Source organism: Rana temporaria, chromosome 2, assembly GCF_905171775.1.
Source record: "Rana temporaria chromosome 2, aRanTem1.1, whole genome shotgun sequence".
Lineage (NCBI taxonomy): Eukaryota > Metazoa > Chordata > Amphibia > Anura > Ranidae > Rana > Rana temporaria.
The window spans coordinates 468,895,993-468,912,094 of NC_053490.1; the positions used below are offsets into that span (position 1 = coordinate 468,895,993).

General features: G+C 44.6%; 1 protein-coding gene across 1 annotated transcript in view; it reads left to right on the forward strand.

Annotated features, from left to right (window-relative positions):
• The first annotated feature begins 14,354 nt into the window (after positions 1 to 14,354).
• Positions 14,355 to 16,102, forward strand: part of COL8A1 (collagen type VIII alpha 1 chain) — a 132,610-nt gene continuing 130,862 nt past the window's right edge. The window contains exon 1 of the mRNA XM_040338705.1: positions 14,355 to 14,456. The gene's annotated coding sequence lies outside the window, so the exon portion shown is untranslated. The remainder of the gene's footprint in view (positions 14,457 to 16,102) is intronic.

A 16,102-nucleotide genomic window follows, 5' to 3' on the forward strand; every position in this document is an offset into this window, starting at 1 on the left:
CTCATGCCCAGGCGAAATTTTAGCTTCCGGCACTGCGTCGCTTTAACTGACAATTGCGCGGTCGTGCGACGTGGCTCCCAAACAAAATTGACGTCCTTTTTTCCCCACAAATAGAGCTTTCTTTTGTTGTTCTTTTGTTGGTATTTGATCACCTCTGCGGTTTTAATTTTTTGCGCTATAAACCAAAAAAAATTTTAAAAAAAAACACACAATATTTTTTACTTTTTGCTATAATAAATATCCCAATTTTAAAAAAAAATTCTCAGTTTAGGCCGATACGTATTCTTCTATATATTTTTGGTAAAAAAATATCGCAATAAGCGACTGGTTTGCGCAAAAGTTATAGCGCCTACAAAATAGGGGACAGAATTATTATTATTTTTTTTTTTTTACTAATGGCGGCGATCTGCGATTTTTATTGGGACTGCGACACTATGGCGGACACATCGGACACTTATGACACATTTAGACGTCCTCCCGTCAACTGAGAGCCACATTGTGGCCGTCTTTTGTTAATAGGCTGGATGCCAAGTCGTTAAATGTGCTCACTTGTTTAAAACTGAACTCCGGGATAGGTAAATCTTGTCTAAAGTAGAGATTTTCAACAAGGGTTCCATGCAACCCTAGGGTTTCTTCAGAGGTTGCTAGGGGTTTCCTTGAGCAATGAGAAAACTCTGCCTCTTAGATAAGTTCCCACTCACACCATTGATCTTTTTATGTATCTGTAGGGAGGGGGGATTTTTCCCAATGACCTCAAGTGTAAAGCCTCGTACACATGACTGAGAAACTCGACGGGCGAAACACATCGTTTTCCTCGTCGAGTTCCTTGTTAGGCTGTCGAGAAACTTGACAAGCCAATTTTCTTCATTCCCGTCAAGGAAATAGAGAACATGTTCTCTTTTTGGCTCGTCGAGTTTCTCAACAGTTTCCTCAACGAAAATGTACACACGACCGGTTTCCTCGGCAAAAAAATATCTCCCAGCAAGTTTCTTGCTGTTTTTTTCCGAGAAACTCGGTCGTGTGTACGAGGCCTAAGGAGCATTCTTCCCACCGATCATCACATTAATGTATTATGAATTGTAGCTATAGTAAGTTTTAGCAGGGATTCCCCTGAAAATGGAAAGTTATTTTAAGGGTGCTACTGTGTTGAAAAGGTTGAGAAAGGCTGGTCTAAAGTATTCTTCCTTGAATCTTGGTGTGCTTTGTGTATTTCTTCCAGGTCTGTGCAGTCATTTAATGTTAAACTTTACCTTTGCACAAGAGCTTCTTGTAATAAACACTGGCCACTGCTTCTCTCTCAACTTGTACAGTTTGACTGGTCTTGCCTATGCGCCCTCCTGTAGTTTTCTGCAGGCAGCCTGTAGTAGATAGGCCTGTTGGGTCCCTCCCACGACACTGTTCTCAGAACAGGTTATGTGCAGCACAGTGATAATGTTACCACTACTTTTACAAGGCACAATTTGGTTTTTCAAAAGTCATTTGGTGCACGCAAAGTAGATTTGTTTCCTTTATGACTACTAAGAAATATATTTCAATAAAAGTTTATTTGTACCTTAAAGCGGGGGTTCACCCAAAAAAAAAATTCTAACATTACATTGAGCCGAGTTGTGAGAATGACATTATGCTGTTTTTTTTATGTCCTTGCCGTACATACCGTTTTATCTATATTTTCACCGCGGCTTCCAGGCAGGGATGGACTGGCCATTGGGACTACAGGGAGTTTCCCGGTGGGCCGATGGCTCAGTGGGCCGGCTTTAGTGACCTCGGACTGCCGCCCGCTTCCGCTCCTCTGTTTCTCCCTCCCCGCAGCGCTCACCTGGGGGAAAAAAAGAAGCAGGAGGAGGACCAGAGGAGCAGGGGGGGTGACAGAAGAGCATGGGGGGGAAGGGACAGACAGCTGACTCAACAGCTATGGCCTGGGAGTTTCTCACTTCTGCCTAATCTTGTCCCATAAGGGGGGCACCAAACTGATTCTTTGCCCCAGGTGAAATAATTTCTAGCTTCCCCACTGGTACTGCCTATAAGAGTACCAGTACCAGCGGTTCTACTCTAATAAAGTAGAACGGCTAGTGAAGGGGGTTCGGGGGCTTGGTTGGCCGGGGGGGGGGGTTCGGGATTTGTCCGGCCGCCATGGTAGAGACCTGTCAAAGTGGGCCAGTCTGGATGAAGTCCAGGGCCAAATTTCTGTCCCAGTCCAGCCCTGCTTCCAGGTATGTAATCTGCGGGACTGGGCGTTCCTATTCACATGTTAATTGATTGACATGCTTCCCACCGGCGCATACAGCGCGTCACGAGTTGCCGAAAGAAGCCGAACGTCGGTGCGCAGGCGCCGTATAGAGCCGACTAGCAGTCCGGCTTCTTTCGGCAACTTGTGACGCGCTGTATGCGCCGGTGGGAAGCATGACAATCAATTAACATGTAAATAGGAACGCCCAGTCCTGCAGATTACATACCCGGAAGCCGCGGTGAAAATATAGATAAAACGGTATGTACGGCAAGGAAAAAAAAACAGCATAATGTCATTCTCACAACTCGGCTCAATGTAAAGTTAGACATTTTTTATTGGGTGAACCCCTGCTTTAAATTCAGTTTTAGCATAAAACTATTAAAGGCGATTTAGTTTAATTATATTACAATTAGGGTAGAGTTAACATTTTTACAAAGCAGTGTTGGCAAAAACTGAAGTACAGGAGGACTTCAATTAGTCATTTTAGCTTTATTCACTGTCCTGTTTTCTGTGTAGATATAGACCCTTTCACATGTGCTTTTGTATTACCAGCAGCTATTTCACATTAAGGCCCTAAATACACTTGCTTTGTATAATCTTGGCTTATAAATGTTAGTCTGAAAACAAAGCATGAACTTCATCAGACATTTACAAAGCATTTAACAGGCTTCATGCGGCTTTCCTGACATCCTAAGGAGTGTTTTATACCGTTTTTAATGTAAGTGCTGTTTAATGTTTAAAGTTGTCAGCTAGCTTCAGCAAGCTTCAGTTTGTTAAAAGTTAGTTTAAAGCTACTTCCAGGATTCTCATTAAAGTGTATGCATAGCAAAACCCCTTTTGTGTTTGTTTGGTTTATAGAATACTTAAACCCTATCTCCAGGTTTCTTGCAATTGAAATAGTTTGGACCAAGTTGACCAGCACAAGCAAATGAATTGCTTCACTAACAGATGCAGCCATTGGAACACTGTATCAACTGTATGTAGCATCAGTTACATAGAGTATACACATAGGTGTGCGCAGGCTTTGACATTAGGGTGTGCACCAAAAGGTTAAACACACTCTACCGATCACTCACAATGTTCATTCAGAAAGGGAAGGGGCTGATAAATGGAATATTTACTGGCCCCTTCCCCCACTCACCCTAAAACATCCACAGCAACAACCGGTGGGAGAGGAGGGAAGCCAGTAGGGGAAAGAGGGGGAGCCAGGTCAGTAGGGGGAATATGTTCTGCACAGGGTGATTAGGGTGTGCCTGGGCACACCTGGCACACCCTGTGCACACGCCTATGAGTATACATAAAGTATGGGGCTGAGGGCTGCTCTGCCCTTTACATAAATTAATACAAGGGTAGCTCTGAATGGCTGAGGTAGAGACATCTGTCCACCTCTCTCACCTCTCCACCTCAGCCAATCAGATTAAGCCCTGTATTCATTAATGACATAAAAGGCTTACTGTAAATGGCTGAGCAATGCCTGGCTCAATTTTGTTCAGGGAGTAGGACATGAAGTCTGACCCACCCTCCTCTTATCCAACATGAAAAAAGGAATTACCTTTAAAAATACATCAAAGTGGACCATTTGAATATTAAATATTTTCTAAAATATTGCGAAATGCTATGAATCACAGAAAAAGTGCAAACACCTTTAAAAGTGTATACCGCATGCATGGAGACCATGCGCATAGAGAGATGTACACCAAAGTGTTCACGTTTTCTCCAGGTGCTGGGCTTCCACTTGTCCTTGGTGGATCTTTTAAAGCTCTACATGTTTCGCATCCTAGTCGCTTCTTCAGGAGCCTTTAATACATTAGAAATGGGATGTGGGGATCGAGGCCATCACCCACTGAGCTAGAAAATTAGCCCAAATACAGCCACAAATACGGTCCCACTGTTAGGTGTGGGGGCACATTTATCAAATAATCAGGTTAAGTATTTTTGAGGTCCGCCAGTTTCATGGTTATTAATACTTCCCACCTAGGGTGGCCAATTAGCCTTATTGTATGTTCACACTGCCAAGCGCCCAGCACTAATGAATTAATGCTACCATTTGAATAAGTAATAAGATCTCTATGAAGGGTTCTTGTCAGCAAGCCTGTTCCATATGAGCGGACGATCCATCTCAAGGATACTGTCCACCGTGTTGTCTCCTGTAGGGCTGCAGCCACCATATGCAGCAAGGGGGAGGGAGAAGGGAGGGGGCCAGTCCGTCTCCCACTGAGCATTCCACTCTGGTGCCACAACATTTAAAGGCATCAAGAAAGCTGCAAGAAGCGTTTTAAAATGTACTCAAAATGTTACTTTAATTAAAATGTATTTTGTAAATGCTTAAGTGAAAGTGAAACACTGCAGGATGATAGAATATAGTGGGTCAGGGAGGAGCCAGAGAAGAATGAAGATTGCTGAACTAAAATCTACTAAGCCAATCATGGGAGCTCAAAGGAGAGCATAACATGTCAGTGTTACATGGGTGTATGCCAGTGGTCTCCAAACTGCAGTATGTGGGCCCGTGACCCTTTGCTTGCCTTTATCCGACCCTTGAGGCACTATGCCTTCTACTCACCCCAATAACGAGGCATAATTTCTTCAACTGACACAAACAATTAGACATAATTCCCCCCCACTGACTCCAACAATGGGACATTATTCTTATCACTGATATCAATTATCAGGCACTATTCCTCCTGTTGACACCAATGATGGGACACTATTCCTTCTATTGATATCAGTGATGGGGCACTATTCTTTCCACTAACATCAACGATGGTGCACTATTCCTTCCACTACGGGCATTATTCTTTCCACTAACACCAACAAGAATACCAGTGATGAGCCACTATTCCTCTGCTGTTCACACGTACTATGTAATTTGTTATTCCCACAGAGTAGACCACCAAAGGTATTGTTTGCTCCTTGGGGAATTTTTTACCCCCACTGGCCATAGTCCAGCACCCATAATGTCTGAAAGACAATAAACTAGCCCTTTTTTAAAACAAGTTTGGAGACACTTGGTGTATATGATGGGTGTATTGGGGTGCATGGTGCCAGGGTCGGACTGGCCTACCGGGATACCAGAAAATGTCAAAGAAAGGCCACCTGCCCTGGGGCCACTTTGATCTGTGGCTGGCTGCAGCACTCCCCTCCAGGCTCCCGCCTGCTCCTCTTGTTTGTCACATACATCTGGGTCTGTGTGTGTTGTCGGCAGCTCTGTAATAAGGTCTCGCCCCCCTAGATCGGCTCGTGTGATAGTAAATGAAACACTGATTAAATCAGTGTTCCGCCTATCGCACAAGCCAGTCTAGGGGGGGCATGACCTTGTTACAGCACCGCAGGCAACACACACAGACCCAGCTCAATGACACATAGCTGGAGATGCCCGCTGTGTGTATGATCCAGGGCAGGCTATGGTGAGTCAGTATTGATGGGTACAGTGAGGCCACATTGATGGGCACAGTGAGGCCACATTGTGGGCACAGTGAGGCCACATTGATGGGCACAGTGAGGCTGCAATGATGGGCACATTGATGCCACATTGATGGGCACAGTGAGGCCCCATTGATGGGCACAGTGAGGCTATAATTATGGGCACAGTGAGACTGCGATGATGGACACATGGGAGAAGTCAGACATGTGTGGACTGTGGAGAGGAGACTATAGGATAAAATCTGAGCCACCAAACTGAAACCAACTGACCGAGCCCTGCACGGTGCTCCTGAAAGGAGGTCAGTGACAGCGCCGCCAGGCCAGTCTGGGGGGGTCACTGATGTAAGGGGGGAGTGAATACAATAATGTAAGGGGGCACTGATATAAAGGTTTCCCCCTTATATGAGTAACCCTTCTCCCCTTACCTTAGTGTATTCTTTCTGCGGAGGGTGGTCTTTGGTCACCAGAGTTGCCCCCCAATTCACGTTTCCCCTTGATGATTGACCACTTTTACAATTTTTAACATGAATTTGCTTATATATATAGCCCTATGTGCTTTCATATCTGTTTTCTCTATATATAATACACTCTTCAAATGTGCTTTAAAATGAATGGTTTTGCCTTTCTTGAACAAGAAAATAATACCAGTATGATATTGGGCTGGTATAATAATGCTATGGGGCTGGTATGAAACTTTTCGCAGGGCTGGTTTTTTTTCCCAGTCTGGCCCTGCATGATGCAGTGTGTATTGGGTTGTACTCAGAGGCGTAACTAGAAACTTCAGGGCCCCGGTGCAAGAAATCACGGAGGCCCCCTCCCCCCCCCAAAAAATCATGATTTTGATAAAAAAAAATTAGGGATGCAGGAACGGGGGGTGGCAATGGTGGCAGTGGTGATGTTGAGGGGGTGGCAGTGGTGATAATTGAGGGGGGGTGGTAGCAGTGGTACTTGAGGGGGTGGCAACAGTGATGTTGAGGGGGTGGCAGCGGTGGTACTTGGGGGGTAACATTGGTGGTACTTGGGGGGTGGCAGCAGTGTTACTTGGGGGGTGGCAGCAGTGGTACTTGGGGGGGTGACAGCGGTGGTATGTGGTGGGGTGACAACGGTGGTACATGGGGGGTGGCAGCGGTGGTACGTGGGGGGGGTGACAACAGTGGTGCCATCCTCTCCCACCACCACCTTTACCTCTTACTGATCCCACCCACCCCCCACTGATCTCATCCCTATCCCCCCCATCACCTCTGTTGTAGAAGTGATGGGGGTACGGATGGGATCAGTAAGAAGCAGAGGTGGTGGAGGTTTGGATGGATCGATTGCACTGCAATCCATCACTTACTTCCGTCACCGTGCCTTTCCTCATGGGGAGAGCACCTCCCCTCCACTCGATTTGTGTCAGCTGACTTCATTTTTCAGTGTCCGCCCCACCTCCCTACAGTCTCTCTCTGGATAGGTGGGCGGGATGGTGCAGAGTCTCTCTCAGCCAGTGTTCTCTCTGCTCAGCGGGCGAAAGCCCCCTCCCCGCGGCGGAACGAACGGGCAGGCGGCGCAGCTGCGGCGGGCCTCCTAGTAGTCAGTAAAGCCATATTGACAGCCCCTCGCACTGGCACACGGGTGGGCCCCCAAGTGCGACTGTGGCAACCACGATAATTCTGCCACTGGTTGTACTGTATAGTGCAGTGTGTATTAGGAAGAATGCTGGTGTATATTGGGGTGCTTGCTTGGTACTGAGTGTCGACAGCCTGTTGTAGGGTCTAGTTTACATGATGATAAACTTTTTTTGGTATGGTAAACCTTTCTACTTTTTTCATTTTAGTTCTTAGGCCTCGTACACACGACCAAGTTTCTCGGCAAAAAACAGCAAGAAGCTTGCTGTTTTATTTTTTTGCCGAGTAAACCGGTCGTGTGTACACTTTTCGACGAGGAAACCGTTGAGGATCTCGTCGGGCCAAAAAGAAAGTGTGTCTTCTTTTTCCTCGATGGGAATGGGAAAATTTGGCTCGCCGAGATCCTCGGCGGCTTCACAAGGTACTCGACAAGCAAAACGATGTGTTTCGCCCGTCGAGTTCCTCGGACGTGTGTACGAGGCTTCATAAATGACTGGCACATTCATCTATCAAATTTAGAAATTCAGTTTTAGAGCTGTTGATGTGTTTACAGTGCACACAAGCTTCTCAGTGAACATTTTGGACAGTTTATTATTGTTTTGCCTGTTATGGGAAACTAGTACAGTAGTTGGGGTTCACAGTGCAACCACATCAGTGTTCCATCAGTGTCAAGCTTGTGATGTTGGGAACATACCTGCTCTTCCTCCTCATTTACCCTTAATGTGTGTACATTTCATTTTGTATAGAAAAAAAAAACAGCAATACTAAGTCCTTCACACTCTTTATCAATGTGATTTAATCTTTAGAATGTTTAATTACAAAAAAAAAAGAACTGGTTAAGGAAAAATAACCAAGTAAATTCAATAACTGAGCTACAGATGTTATCCAGCACTAGGTATGGACTTAAGATTCGACGAAAGACTGAACATTTACCCCTGCGATGAAAGATGAACATCATGTATAATTACTACCACTGTTATAAATTCCCGCTGTCAGTGGTTGTTAAGAACGCCGGTCGTCCCACCACAGTCCTTCACAACCCGTAACATCACCGACCCCATTCATTAAACATGGCTAGGAATCCCTAATTCCTTTAACTGAACTATGGGATAAACAAATATTATCTAAATACAAGAGCCATGTGTATTCTTATTTAAATCTTGGTGTGCTTTGTGTAATTCTTCCAGATCAAGTGGGAAACTCTGCCTCTGCACAGGAGCTTCCTATAATAAAAAACAGTCACTGCTGCTCTCTTTCCTAAAGAGTATGTAAACCCAGCATTTCATATTCCTGATATGTGCCTGATATGTGCCTGCTGTACCATGTACTTGTATGAAAAAAAATTGTGTTCTCTTTGCATTGCTTCCTTTGTGTGAAAACATTGGTCCTCCTCTTCTTGTCCTTAGTCATTATGGAAACCCTTTTGTCCATCTCTCCAACCCTAAAGTTTTAACCAGTTGAGGATGAGTTACATTAAGGATCGAAATATTGAAACTTTGGGCCCAATTTGGACATTTTTACTTAGGGATGTACTCACTTTTGTTGCCAGCGGTTTAGACATTAATGGCTGTGTGTTAATTTGAGGGGGCAGCAAATTTACACTGTTATACAAGCTGTACACTCACTACTTTACATTGTAGCAAAGTGTCATTTCTTCAGTGTAGTCACATGAAAAGATATAATAAACTATTTACAAAAATGTGAGGGGTGTACTCAGTTTTGTGAGAAACTGTATATGGTAATATGTCCTGTTCATACACTTTGCACTGTGTAGCAAAACATCTAAAGCACAGTCCGATACAGGTGGGGGGTCAGGCAACCCTTTAAAAGAGCATTTACAATAGAACCATCACCTCTCCCCATGGGCTAGCCTCCTTGCTTACACCTGGCATTGGAGTGGCAGTATTCAAGGATGAACTTCTCCCTTATAATATTGCATTCCCTATTGTATACCTAAGACAACTTATCCAAAGGGGTTGATTTACTAAAGACAAACAGGCTGTCCCCTTTGCAAGGGAATATTACCTTAGTTTAGTGAATGAGGTGAAGATCTGCTGACTTCTAAAATTTTCACCATATCTATCTACTAAGCTTAGGGAAAATTCCCTTGCATTGTGAATAGTCTATTTGTAGGGATGGTCCCAATGTTCGAGTCGAACGTAAGTTCGACTCGAACATCGGGTGTTTGTTTGCAGAACAAACAAACATATGGGGCATTCACGGTGCAATTGACGGCTGCTGATTGGCCAAAGCATGCACCTGACCTGTCACTTTGCTGTGAGAGCCATGATTGGCCAAAGGTAGGGTACCTTTAGCCAATCATCGCTCAGGGGGCTAAGTCCACGCCCCACACTATATAAGGCTGCTTACAGGGTGGCCGTATATAGGGGGTTATTTACAAAAGGCAAATCCACTTTGCACTACAAGTGCAAACTACAAGTGCAAAGTGCACTTGGAAGTGCAGTCGCTGTAGATTGAAGGTGGACTTGCAAGGAAAATAAAAAACAGCATTTTAGCTTGCACATGATTGGATGACAAAATCAGCAGAGCTTCCCTTCATTTCAGATCTACCCCTCAGATTTAAAGCGACTGCACTTCCAAGTGCACTTTCCATGCAATTTCAAGTGCACTTTGCACTTGTAGTGCAAAGTGGATTTGCCTTTCGTAAATAACCCCCATTGTGTTATAATAACCTGGCGATTGAGAGAATGTTAGCTAGAGGCAGGTTAGTTAGTGGCTTGCAGGCAGTTTACTATATATATATATATATATATATATATATATATATATATATATATATATATATATATATATTGTAATTAGTGTATTTTAGACTATATATACAGTGCAGGCAGTCTATTAAAAAAGAAAAAAAATATATATATATACAGTGTAGTCAGTGTACAGTATATAATACAGGGTATTGAAGTTGTTAAGGGGAACCCTATGACAGAATTAAGAAACAAATGGCATGGGGTACCCCCCAAATTCATACCAGGCCCTTTGGGTCTGGTATAGATTTTAAGGGGAACTCCACGCAATTTTTTTTGCCGTGGGGTCCCCCAAAATCCATACCAGACCCTTATCCGAGCAAGTAGCCTGGCAGGCCATGAAGGGGGGGGCGAGTGAGTGCCCCCCTCCTGAACCATACCAGGCCGCTTGCCCTCAACATGGCCAGGTGGTTGTGGGGGTCTGCGGGTTGGTGGCTTATCGGAATCTGGAAGCCCACCTCAACAAGGGTACCCCCACATCCTGCCCCCCCCCCCTATGTGAATGAGTATCAGGTAAATTGTACCTCTACCCATCCACTGCAACGTCCATTCATCTGCAATCATGCTGCCCAACGGACCCGTGCCAGGCCATTCACAAAGCACATTGTGCTTCACACATGTGCAGTAGGGAGCCTTGCGGCTTAGTGGAGTTGGTGGTGGCAGCACCCGATAGTCGATTAAAAAAACGTTTCTGAAGAAGCTTGGAGCTCTGCTTAAAGGTCTATACACACGATACGAAAATCTGAAGTTTTGTGCGATGAATGATCTGACGATTTTCTGATCATTAGTACGGTGCTTTTAACAGCTGATTCCGAATTTTCAGATGACACAAACTGAATGTGCAGGCTATAAAACTATTGTCGTACGCGAACACAACGTCTGATTTTCGTTTAATTGGCAGTTTTTGTCCAAAAAAAATCGTAAGAGCAAGATTACGCATGCTCCGAAAAAAATCAAAGAACACATACAAAACTATTCAACACATTACATCACTTCTGAAGTCGTACGAGAATTTTCGTATGGTGAGTAACCTCTTCACTTTCGATACAAGACTAGCATGCAACAAAAACTGGACATAAATTTGTCTGATAATCTGATCATGTGTACCTGCCTTTAAGCTTTGACAATAAAACCTGGAAACTGATTGGTGTCTCTGCAGAGCTGCACCAGATTTTGCATGCATCAGTTTTAGTAAATCTCCCCCATAGCACTATACAGTAAAACATTGGATTGTGAGCATAATTCATTCCAGAAACATGCTTGTAATCCAAAGCACTTGTATATCAAAGCGAATTTCCCCATAAGAAATAATAGAAACTAAGATGATCCACAAACTTTTTTTCATAAATCTTTCAGTTTATAGTCCATGTAAAAAGATTATAGCAATGTAATAGGTTGTGTACCCATAAAATGTCCATCCACAAATGGAAGCCTCCACAAGGGGATTAGAAGCAAAATGCAGCAGGAGAGTATAAAAGGGAAGAGAGGCGCCTCTAAGTGTAGCAATATAGTTACATTTAATGAAGGTACAACATTTAGCAACTCATGGTTGATGATTAAAAGAGGCACATCTAAGTATGCAGGCATCCGGGGTAAAGCTGTCCACATAGACCATCCTCCTCACCGTTGGTTCTCACCGCTGTCAGTCTGCAATCGTGATCGGGAAGACTACCCTGCAGTAGAGCAATCTGACAGTGTGGCTTGAACAGCTCGTGGAGCGCAAAGTGGAAGGGATGACGTTGATGGCGGTGCTGAGGATGGTCTATGTCAGTGATTGCAAACCTTGGCACCCCAGATGTTTTGGAACTACATTTCCCATGATGCTCCACTACACTGCAGAGTGCATGAGCATCATGGAAAATGCAATCAAAAACATCTGGGGTGCCAAGGATTGCCATCACTGGTCTATGTGGACAGCTTTACCCCGGATGCCTGCATACTTAGATGTGCCTGTTTTATGTTGTATTCATCAACCATGCGAGGTGCTAAATGTTGGACCTTCATTAAAGTTGAGTGCCAGCCTTTTTTGATGTTTTTATAAAAGTCAGCAGCTACAAAAAGCATAGCTGCTGGCTTTTAATAAACACAGATAACAACAAAACCTGGAGAATGCCCAGGGAAAAACCAAGCCTACTTACTGACCAGCCTGCAGAACAACCAAATTAACCTGTCTAAGGCCCCGTACACACGGCCGAGGAACTCGACGTGCCAAACACATCGAGTTCCTCGGCCAGTTCAGTCCTGGAGCCGCCGAGGACCTCGGCGGGCCGAGTTCTCCCATAGAACAACGAGGAAATAGAGAACATGTTCTCTATTTCCTCGCCGAGGTCCTCGTCGGCTTCCTCGGCCGAAAGTGTACACACGGCCGGGTTTCTCGGCAGAATTCAGCCAGAAACTCAGTCGGAAGCTGAATTCTGCCGAGGAAACTGGTCGTGTGTACGGGGCCTAACAGTATGCATTAAATACAGGGGTTTTGTCCGCACGCATTTGCAAACGCATGCGTGAGCCACAGAGCCACGCCAAGGCACCCTGTAATCTTTTAATAAACACACTTATCTGCTCCACTGTCCAGCGCCGCGCCGCACGGATCTCCGCTCCTCTCCCCCCCTCTCCGCCGGCACCTCCATCCTAACTGTGGGCACCCGGCCGTGACAGCTTTCATGGCCTGGCACTTACTGCGCATGCGCGAGCTTCGCTGCGCTAACTGATTGGATAGGCGATCGCCTGGGACCTGTCATGTGTCCCAGGCGATCACCTACAGGGAGGGGTCACCAAAAGGCGATATGACGTATCACTTTAGCGGTCCCTGGGCGGAAGAAGGAAGTGGGACAGGAAGTCCCACTCCTACTGAAGCCCCCACTCCCCCCCAAAAAAAATTACATGCCAAATGTAGCATGTAAGGGGGTGAGGAGTGGATTAAGCGGAAGTTCCACTTTTGGGTGGAACTCCGCTTTAAATCTAACCATATTTCTACACTTCGAGGCGCCTCTCTTCTCTCTTATACTCTGTTGTGACATGACGCTACTTGTATATCAAGTCAAAATTTATAAAAAAATGTAGCTTGTCTTGCAAAATGCTCTCAAACCAAGTTACTCTCAAACCAAGGTTTTACTGTAGTCTAGAATGACAAGACACTTCCCTGCTCCTCCCTCCTCCTCCCTTCTCCAATCTAACACAATGACTTCAGACTGCTCTCAAACCAAGTTACTCTCAAACCAAGGTTTTACTGTAGTCTAGAATGACAAGACACTTCCCTGCTCCTCCCTCCTCCTCCCTTCTCCAATCTAACACAATGACTTCAGACTGCACTGTCCACTGTTAACTCTTTCCTGTGAAGACTGGAAATGAAGAGAATGAGAGCAGGAGCCAGCAGCAGATGAAGTTGTAAACTACAAGTGCTGGGGTGAGAATTTGAACAAATGAATTGGGAAAGTTGGGAAAGTTTATTTTATTTTGTTGTGCTCAGTTTGTTAAAGCGGGGGTTCACCCTAAAAAAAAAAAAAAAAAATTCTACCATGTCATCCAGCATACTAGCGCGAGATAGAGTATGCCATTATTTTTTTTTTTTTTGTGCCGTACTCACAGTTTAATGCCGTAGTTAAGTTTCAGACTCCCCGCGAGGAGTAGGCGTTCCTAGGCAGAGGGGAACATGATTGACGGCCGGGTATGGCGCGTCACGCTTCCGGAAAATAGCCGAAATAGGACTTGGCTCTTCACGGCGCCTGCGCAATCAGCTCCTAGTCTGTGCGCAGGCGCCGTATAGCGCAGTGAAGAGCCGAGTCCTACTCCGGCTATTTTCGGGAAGCGTGACGCGCCATAGCCGGCCGTCAATCATGTTCCCCTCTGCATAGGAACGCCCATTCCCCGCGGAGAGTCTGAAACTTAACTACGGCATTAAACTGTGAGTACGACGCAAAAAATTAAAATAAAGGCATACTGTAGCTCACGCTAGTATGCTGGATTTCATGGTAGAAACTTGTTTTTAAAACAACTGAGGGTTTATTACTACGTTACTACCCCATGGGCTTATTAACCTAAATATCTCATGAATGAAACTTCTGCTCTGGGACTGGGGTATACTGTACAAGTCTCATGTTTTAAACATCTGAAAATGAAAATGTTCCATGGAGTTTGGATGAATTTTGCATACGTCTTGTTCCATTTGCATTCTTTTAAAATGTAAGCCTGCTCTGAAGCACAATTGACTTTCCTTTCCCCTCCTGACTAGCTCCCTGGAAAACACACTTTACAGAGGGGCTGGGGGGCTGAGTGCCTGTCTGCTGCACTGACAGCCCACCTACTCCAGGGGACAGCCCCTCCCACCTGCACATAAAAGCCAACAGAATGTTACCAGCAGCTGATCAGAGCACTTTCTCAGTCCCTCACTGTCACATGTCGGCATCATACCTTTCCCTTGGATCTTGTATAACCAAGGTAAGAAGATGGCATGCTTTATTTCTTAGATTTTATACCAGGCTACAAAATATTGCCCACCTGTTCATACAGACCAGACAGCTCAGCTGCTGCAGTGCCTATTCCAACTACTTTTAACAAGTTTTTGTTTTCTTCTTGATAGAGTTAAATCAGATCTATTTCATTTATTTCTCATTTCTGGTTGATAGAAGTCAGATGATGGGAAGAGTTAATACTACAAATAAGGGTATGGGTAGAGAGAGGGGGCAGCTGCATTGTTTTTAGATTGTAAATGGCACATAGGTGCTAAGAAGGTGCAGGGAGGGGGTGTCACATTCTGCACTTTGCATTCCTGCACAGACTTCAGCAGGTGTACTGAGACTTCCCTGGGCAGTGCCTGTGCCTGCACACTCTGGGCATTGGCTTCACTTGCACTCAATACAAAGGAAAGGCAGGTGTACTGAGACTTCCCTGGGCAGTGCCTGTGTCTGCACACTCTGGGCATTGGCTTCACTTGCACTCAATACAAAAGGAAAGGCAGGTGTACTGAGACTTCCCTGGGCAGTGCCTGTGTCTGCACACTCTGGGCATTGGGCTTCACTTGCACTCAATACAAAGGAAAGGCAGGTGTACTGAGACTTCCCTGGGCAGTGCCTATGTCTGCACACTCTGGGCATTGGGTTCACTTGCACTCAATACAAAGGAAAGGCAGGTGATCACACATTTCTTATGTTTTGATCTTCTTGTGTAATGAACCAATCACATTTTGACACCCAAAGATCAAAAACATTTTTATTTCTGTTCAATCTCTTTTATTGTTGTTATTGTAGAACTGACCACAAAGATCACTTAGATCAGTGGTTCTCAACCTTCTAGTGCCGTGACCCCTTGATAAAATTTCCCAAGTTGTGGGGACCCCCAACAGTAAAATTATTTTCATAGCGTGGGTTGAAAGCACCCAAGGCAAGACAAGTAATTTGCGCCACTAACCCACGGACATATAGCGCTCCCTGAGTCCCTTCCACTCGTACAATATTAAAACCCCTTATAGTACATTTTAGGGTGTACCACTCTTTCTCTTGGTTCTCCTTTCTTTCCCTTTCATCTCTCTCCATCCTAATTCCTTGTTTTTTCCCCCCATCCCTCTCTCGGTCTTTCTTGCTCTCTCTTTTTTTCCTTTCTCTCCCTTTTTCTTTGTTCCTCCCCTTTTATCCCTTCCTGGGAGAACAGTGCAGGCTTCAGGAACAGTCCAGGATTTGGTGACCCCTGGCAAATCATAATTTGACCCCCGAGGGGGTCCCGACCCCCAGGTTGAGAACCACTGACTTAGATGATACAAAAACCATAATGTATACATTCAAATGGGAACATCCAAAAGTTGTTTGTTCAAGATCATGGGAGATGGGCAACATTTATAAAAAAACATGTTTTTCTCTGTTCAATCTTTTTTTTTATTGTAGAAGTGATCACAAAGTAATACTTAGATGATACAAAAAAAACATATTGTATACATTCAAATGTTGCCCATTCCAGGTCATGACAGATTGGCAACATATATACAAAAAAAAACATGTTTTTTATGTTCAATGTTTTTTATTGTTGTAATTGTAGAAGTGATTACAAGGTATACTTTGATACAAAAACCATAATGTATACATTCAAATGTA